The following is a 9,030-nucleotide window of genomic DNA, read 5'->3' on the forward strand; positions in this document are numbered from 1 at the left end:
TCTTGGATTGCCTTGGCACTTTAGTTTCGACCAAAATTTTGATGAGGCCTCATATTCTGCCCCACCTAATGTGCGACCGTCTTTGTCTCGCCCTCGTAGGTGTTTTTAGTTGTGCCCTTGCTGCTTCTTGTCATTGATGTTTTACCCTTCTTTTGTTAGTCCGCAACACATACAATTGTTTAATCCAAGATTCTCAATGCTCCAAGATGTGATATTAGCATGATTTTGGCAACAATAAGGAGTTCCAAATCAACTATGAGTTGGAAGTCATCAAAGTTTATCACCTTTATGTTAGTCTACCCTCTCTATGCACCAAGTCGGATTTCAACGCCTTTGGCCACTTTCAAGACTAAGCAGAGTGGGTTGCGTCGGTGTCGATCATTACTTGAATGGTTTCACCATTTACCTTCATATCGATGTACATAAGTGTATTCTGCTTGAGGGGTTTGTCATCTCAAGTTTGTCTTTCGATGGTATTGACAAGTCGAACGGCTTCAACCATCTTGTCCTCTTCGCTGTCCTTTTTCTCCGCGAGTTGGATAGCTTGCAAATTTTTTTTATTTGGGAACCTAACCATAGCACAAAGTCTTTGCATTTTCAGTTTGATACATTGACCCTCGGTCGCATCCTTTAAAGGTCTCCTCGGCACCTTCCTTTCGGACTTCTTGGCTACCATTGTCATCACCAAATGTTAACGATTTTGGCTTGGCAATGTGGCCGCTTCTTCGCTCATATTCGGAAAGTTTTTTGGTAATGGAGATAGCGGCGTTGACGTTATTAACACCTCTAGCCAACTATTCCTTTGACGCCCATTGCTGCAATCCATCAAGGAAGAAGAATATGCAATCATCTTCTAACTTATTTGAGATGGACAACAACATTAAACGAGAAAACACGTTGGCGCAGTCGACTAGAGTACTATTATGCTTCAGCCTCCGCAAGTCCTTTTGATCCAAGAACTTAATATTTTCGAGGTAGAATTGCGCCTTTAGCTCACGCTTTAAGTCCCCACCTAAGAGTCAATATGGCAAAGACCCTTCTTGATCTCTGTTCATCGTCAATGCCACCACAGCATAGCATTGTTAGTAAAGTATATGGATGCAGTTTGGACCTCCTCGCCCTCTTTCTCAAGTTGCAATGCTTTAAAATACCATTCTATTCTCCAACGAAAGTTCTCAGCCTCCTTGCATCGTGCATGCCATTGAACCCTCGCAACTGCAAGATAAGGGCCCTAATGTGCTCTTCGCAACATCACCTCTATGTGTGACAACCCTCTCAAGAAGACTTACCCTTAACTTGAGACCGTTGTCCTCGTCGACTTTGGACCAAAGCTCTTCATAAGTAGTTGCTTCAGCCAACTTTCTCATTATTTCAACATCAAGCTCCACCTTGAACTCGTAAAATTGAGACTTGAAAGCATCTATCGTAGTTTTGAATGCTTTCTTCGACCGCTTGCATGTTTTATTCAAAGCCGATGTTGAGATTCTCCAGGATTTATAGTCGATCGTCGAGGTGCCTAAAGGAGCCCTCAAGCATGGACATGCGATCCTCAATGAGCACAAACTCTCTTAGATGCTTCTTGCTTTTGTCTTAAATGGGGTGTTTTTGTTTTCTTGGGCATGATGTCAATGATGGTAGCTTCAAAAGAAGACATTGTAGCAGCACTTTGTCGATTAGCTCTTATACCACTTGTCATGGACTTAACCTTTTTAATTTGTTTGTTAGTCTGCGCAGCACTCTACCGCAAGATCAAGTAAGTCTTGAAGTAAAGATAATATATAAGCAAGAAAAGAAAGATATTTTAATAACTTAGAGAAGACAAACTTTCTTTGTGAAGTTTTCACTTTTATTTCATTCACTAAACTTTATGTTTTTTACAACTATAGTGTTTAAGCCTTTATATAGGCCAAAGAAAAATTTAGCTATTAATTTCATACCAGTACCACCAGATTGAGAAGTTTTTTGGGGCTGACCGGATACTATCGCCGCTTCATTGCCAAATATGGCAAGATTGCTGCTCCTTTCACTTCATTGTTGAAAAAGACTCTTTTAGATGGACGGATAAAGCCACTACAGCCTTTGAAAAACTAAAAACAGCAATGATGACAGCACCCGTTCTAGCGCTACCGGACTTCACAAAAGAGTTCATTATGAAATGTGATAAGTTGGGTGTTGGCATAGGAGCTGTACTAATGCAAGAAGAATGTCCCATTGCCTATCTTAGCAAGGATTTATCTCAAAAATCTTAGCAATTATCGACTTATGAGAGAGAGATGTTGGCAATTCTACATACGGTGACAAAGTGGAGGCCTTATTTGATCGGTACGCGATTCATTATTCGAACCGATCAAAGGAGCATTCCATACTTTATGGGACAGCGCATATACACTCCAGCACAGCAGAGATGGGTAACAAAATTGTTGGGGTATGATTATGAAATCTAATACAACAAGGGAACAAAAAATAGAGCGACGGATACATTATCGCCCTACCCGATACCGCCGAGCTTGCAGCCAGCCTATTCTTCTCCTACCTTCCCCTTCCTTGGCAAGCTAAGGTATGCATGTACATCTGACCCAAATATTTTGAGATTGTTGCAGGAGGTGATGGATGATCCACAGCACCATCTAAAGTTGGAAAACCGAGGCAGTTTGCTGCTGGACCACAGATGCATTTCGATGCTCATAAATGATGGATTGCGGTAGAAATTGTTAGAGCACTTCCACCAAACTCTAGAGGCTTGTCATGAGGGTGTCTTGAGGAATTATAGGAGGATATCTCAGAATTGTACATGGCCAGGATTCAGGCGGGATATGGGTTAAGTCTATCAAAGGGCTAAGGCAAACACATTGAAACCGGCCGGATTACTACAGCCTTTTCCTATACCGGACCGTGTTTGGGAAGACTTTTCTATGGACTTCATAGAGGGTCTTTTGCTGGTACGTGATTATTCTATTATCTTTGTGGTGGTTAATAGATTGAGCAAGTATGCGCACTTTTCGGCATTGTCACATTTGTTTTCCACCAAGTCGGTGGCTGAAATTTTTGTTAGAGATATTGCTCGATTACATAACATATCACGCACGATTGTCTCGGATCGTGATCGTATATTTATGAGCGACTTTTGGACGGAGTTTTTCAGATTGCAGGATACTCGATTGAATTTCAGTTCGGCCTACCATCCACAGACGAACGGCCAAACCGAGGTGGTAAATCGAGGTATTGAACAGTATTTGAGGTGCTTTGTTGGAGAGATGTTGAGACGATGATTGGAGTTCTTAGCATGGGCGGAGTGGTCTTGTAACACCGCCTACCATAGCAGCATTAGTATGACTCTATTTGAGATGGTGTATGAACACATGGCTCCGACGTTACGTGCTTATGATCCAGTGGTATCTGTAGACCGGACAGAGGTGGACTTAGTTTTGATGGATATAGACGCCACATTGAGGAGGTTGCGTGCCCATCTTAAACTTGCTCAAAATCGCATGAAGCAAATTTATGATCGCAGCCATAGGGAGCAGGAGTTCGACATCGACAGTTGGGTGTTTGTGAGGGTGCAACCGTATCGACAGGTGATCTTGCGTCCAATGCGTAACCAAAAGTTAGCTCATCGCTACTTTGGTATGTTTCATGTGTTAGAGCGTATTGGTCCGGTTGCATATCGTTTGGAGCTGCTAGAGGGGTCGAGAGTGCATCCTGTCTTCCATATTTCATTGCTGAGAGAGTGGATTGGAGATCATAAGGTCGTTAGATCAGTTCTACTAAAGCCATTGGAAGAGATAGTTCATACAATTACTTTGTTCTTGTTTTCTGGCTCCATTCTTGTGTCAGCAGGCCATTGGCACAAGATGTTCTGCACGAGACTTATAGTTCCTGGCAGCACATTCTTTGTTCCAAGTATTGCTTTCTTTTTGTCTCCTTGTAGGAAAGTTATATATCAATGTGGACATCTGCAAAGTCAAAAAAAAGTGAATGCTATTATTACTTGCCATATTCAATCTCTTTTTGATGTACTTTGTTTATAAGAAGAATCTAAGAACACTTTGAAATCTATTTTTCCAATTTGACTAGAAAGCTATGTTCTTGTTTAACAAGTAGTGTCTTGATGGTCTTTAAGTCCATAGGAGATTTTGTGATCTGCTACAAAGGATCATCAAGCTAATGTGGTCACACTTTTATAGTTGGTCTTACCTGATCTTATAGAATCCATGTCGAAAGGTCTTCTTTATCAAATCTTGAGCTTTAATTGACAGTATATTAGATTTGTCTAGTGACAATTTTTCATGCAATCGATAAGATTGAAGTACTAATTTTTGTAGGCATATATTTTTATTAGATCTTATTAGTGCAGTTTGGCACTAGAGCAACTAGATGTTGCCATCAAGGAACCTAGATTGATCAATTCGTAAACCTAGACCAAAACATGGATTTCTTTATTAAAATTCGAGGAAATAAATAATCTGAATTATTTGAAGTTTTAACAAACTAGAGGATGTGGTTATCACGGCTTAAGGGGAAAGTGATATCCTGTGTTCAGCGACAAGAGAAAGCAGGGTCGATTCCATAAGATGGAAAATGGGCATATCCCTTTCCTTATTCTAGCATGAACTGAGATAGAAAAAAGGGAATAAAGTATCACATGAACTCACATATTCTAAGTTTGTCCAAAATTAGTATAATTATGCGTTTGTTGTAATTTTAGAATAAAGTCAGTCCAATTTGGAGTAAACATGGACCACAACGAAACGCCACCTTTGTTTTCTTAGAATAAGATTACCAAACCTTGTTTTGGAACAGTACTTCTAGCTAACCGCTTATTCCCTATTATACAGGGATGGACATTATTAATTCATCATTTGATGGTTGGACACTATTTTCGTTTTCTAAATAGGAATGACATTGCTATGATCTATGTAGTTGATAGAGAGCAACTATTTGTGTTCTAAAAGGAATCCAGAAGATCCTTTAGGGTTTGTACGTCTTTCCTCCTTGAAGGGCTTGGACCTTCCCCTTTTGTCTATTTCGTCTCATTATTTCTTATTTTATTTCTTGTTATTCATTATATTTGTTGCTGTCTTTCTGGAACATTTTAGCATATCCTACAATAAGAAATCATTGGAGGCCCATTCTTTGATTGCTCGGTGGTGCTGCTTCTTCCGAGACTTCCTTTATTCAATTTAGTTGTCCTATTGATTGTCAGAAATTCAATGTCCTATGTTGTTTCTTGGCTCAAGTAGAACTTATTCTTGTTCCAAATGGCTGAACTCTTTGGAGTGCTCCTTCTTTGAATATTGAAATGGCTTTGATTATAAATAAGCGGAATTTATTGAAAAAACCCTAGTGTTTGCTTTTATTATCATTAGCACCTTACCATATGTGCTATTTATCATTTTATCCTTGTGTTTTGCTTTTATTGCCTCAAAAAGAGCCTAAGCTATTAGTCGTTGGATGAATAGAGAATATTCCATTAAAAATAACAAACTAAAAATATTTAAAATACCCCTCGATTAATTTGTTTACTAGAGTTGATTACAGTGCTGTCCCAAAATGAGTGGGCTAGGCTAAACTACACAGCAGTCATTACAAATATAGTTAATTTAACTCATCTATATGGTAATTGTTAAGTGTACTAACAATATGGTGTTTTGAGGTAATAAAAGTAAAACCCAAGGGGCAAATGATAAATACCCATATGATAGAGTGTTAATGATAATAAAACCAAAATGTATGGAAGGGAGACGTGGTAGGGAGAGTGTGAGAGAAAAAACGATGGAAGGGAGACGTGGTAGGGAGAGTGTGAGAGAATGATACACTTAGTTAGGATCTTTTCTTATTGCATTAGATGTTTATTTTCATTAAAATAAAATTCCTGTAGGTTGTGTTCGAACGCAAGAGGGGTCGCGTTCGAACGCCCTTGCGAATGCCTACATCAGGTTCGCAAATATAGAGAATGCATATTGTGTATTCGAACGTGGTCGAGCGAGTTCGAACACCTGTATTCGAATGCTTACATCACGTTCGCACATATAGAGATGAAGTTTTTGGTGCGTTCGAACGATATCGGGCGCGTTCGAACGCGATTGGCGGGAATCCTCTAGAATTAGCAATCGATAACCTACCACATACCCGTCATGCTCATCCAATGCGCACATGCATTAGCAATCGATAACCAACCACATATCATCTAGACTATCAAGTCCTCAAACTCGAGCTCACATCAAGCTCCGCCTAGAGGCCATGTCAATGCTACACCACATAACATGCATCCTCTTATACTACCAAGTATGTAGCTTAGTTCTTGTAGAGCTACGCCCATAGGCCACATCATCATCTCACACTTGACCACACACATACCCTCAAGGGAGGGTAGATTCTAGCGGTAGAATCACCAACCCATTACTCGGCAAACAGCATGACCAATTGTTTACCACCACAGACTAAGGATCTCTGTCACGACCTGAAATAGGAATCATGACTGGCCATGCATCTCAATATGCTTGAGATGCACGAAGCCTTATTAATACTCTCTACGTGTACGATGGCAAATTAAATAAATAAAATGAGAACGTGTTTTATTAAATTTTATAACTAATTGCAATAAAAATATAAAACAATGTTAATATTTTTGAGTCTCTAAACTAAATAAATAAAATGTCTAATCTAAAGCATAAAATCAAAAGAGCGGAAAGGTAAATAGGTGGCCTATCAAATAGCACTACCACCTAGGTTATTTAAAGTACATAATGTCTTCCATGTATCTATGTTGAGAAAGTATGTGCCGAGTGCAGATCATGTGATCGACTTCGAGCCTTTGGAAATCCGAGAAAATTTATCTTATGAAGAGCAACCTATGGAAATTGTAGAGACTCAGCAAAGAACTCTTCGAAATAGGGCAATCTCCTTCGTAAAGATTTTATGGCAAAATCACAAGCCGAAAGAAGCAACTTGGGAGCGCGAAGATGAAATGAGGGAAAAGCATCTAGAGCTATTTCATCAATCTTCATAGTGACTTACGGTATTACCTTATCCTTGTATAACACTAATCTTAATTTCGAGGACAAAATTTCTTTTTGTTGGGAATAGTTGTTAGAACCAGAAAGAAAGAGAAAAAAAGCCCTTCCCCTCTCCCTCTCCGGTACGCAACGAAACGCAGATAAGGGTGGATTTCATCTAATTCGAATCGGATTAGGTTTGATCCTCTCCTAATCTATAAATTAACCCTAATCCTCTCTCTCTCCTCAACACCCCCCTCCCAGCCTTCTTCTCCTCCACCGTTTTCTTTCTTTTCTCGCCGACGGAGTCACGCCGTGGAATCGGCCTGCCGGAGCGTCGTCGGAGCCATCGGAGACCACCTCGTGACTCCTTCGTAAGCCTTGTCTCACCCCTCAAATTTAATTAAAGTTTAATAGAGTAAAGCGAAAATACCTAATTTGGGATTTCGGCTTCACCGGCGACTCACGCCGGTCGGCGGCTTCGGGTCGCTGTTGCTCGTATGCCAAAGTCTTGCGTCGTCGACCTCGTGTCGTAGGCGCACTCCCCTGAAGTCTTCATAGCTTGAGGTGTGGAGGAGACGACTCCAGGGCCGCCGGCCATGGAGTCGAGCCGTCGACCGCCATCTACGGTTCCTCCTCCGCCTCTCATGGTATGCTGGGTCGCGAGTGTGTAGAGGAGGTTAGGGTGCGGCCGGTGGTTCATCGTCGGCGGTGACCGCCGACACCTTTTCTCATTTTCTCTCTTTTTCCTTTCTCTTTTTCTCTCTCTCTCTCTCTCTCCGGTTTGGAGAAGGCAGACTCGGGCAACTCGAGTCTGGCTTTCTCCCATTTAGTGTTTGGATTCGGGTCGGGTTGGATCCGAATCCAAGGGACCCAACCCGAACCATTATTTTGGTGGGAGCCGAGCCCAATTCAATTAATTCGGCTGGGCCTCAGCCCAATCCGATTTAGTTGATTTCTTTTTGGATTGGGCCGGGCCAGCAGCAGCCCAGCCCAATCCAATGGGTAAATTTTAAACCCATTTTAGTTCTTTTTGGTTTTTAAATTTAAAAAAAAAAATTGTTATTATTCAAATTAAAAAGTTGATTATTATTTATTATTTAAGGTGGCGATTTTTAGTACGTGAGTTAGAGATTTGAGATTTTGGTTGTCTTGCCTAGACTCAGGTGAGTGGGTTCACTCACATGTTTATTTTATTGTATTTCGTATTTGTGTCAGACCATGTAAATTTTCTGTGTGCAAATTATTTATTTCACCCTTATGTGTAAAAATTAAATTGTTGCAAATTCTGTGTGCAAATCTATTTTATTTCATCCGTACGTGCGGAAATTTAATTGTTTTATTTTCTGTGTGCATTTAATTATTATATTCAGTGCATCACCATATTTCGTGCAAATATTAAAATTTGTGAAAAGAAAAAAAATGAGACTAGTATTGATACGACTTAGAGAAACAGTCCGGTATAAATCGTTTGCGATTTTCCGTGGTGACTCAAGTCTATTTGGAAGTCCAGGGGAAAGTCTTAAATTAGATCACTGCGATGACTTTCTTAGGTGACTCTAATGGGGTTAGGGAACAGTCCTAGGACGAATGAGAAAAAATTTCCTAGGTGACTCTAACTTCTCTCAACAGTTAGAGAAAAAGACAAAGTGTGTTAATCACAGGATGATACCCTCTGATGACTCTAACCGGATCAGCTATGAAGAAAAGTCCCGAGCGTCATCTCGAGGTGACTTCTAATTGATGTGGATCCAAAGGGTTTAGACCCATTGAGACATATGACAGTATAAATATCAAAATATGTTAATATGTTGAAAACGTGCAAGGTTACAAGTTGTAACATCTCTCTCTATTGTTATCATTGTTATTATTTAGAGAGCATGCCTATTACATATTGTGATGGATATTGTTGCTTTTAGTTTAATTTATTCAGCATTAATATGAATTTAAAATTTATTTGGTTAGTGAGTGGATTCCACTCACTGAGCTATAGTTGTTGGCTCATGGGTTCTATTATTATTTTTTTTTTTGTTTA

The sequence above is a fragment of the Typha latifolia genome, chromosome 4 (genome assembly GCF_019914945.1).
Source record: "Typha latifolia isolate L0001 chromosome 4, TyphaL0001v2, whole genome shotgun sequence".
Classification (NCBI taxonomy): domain Eukaryota; kingdom Viridiplantae; phylum Streptophyta; class Magnoliopsida; order Poales; family Typhaceae; genus Typha; species Typha latifolia.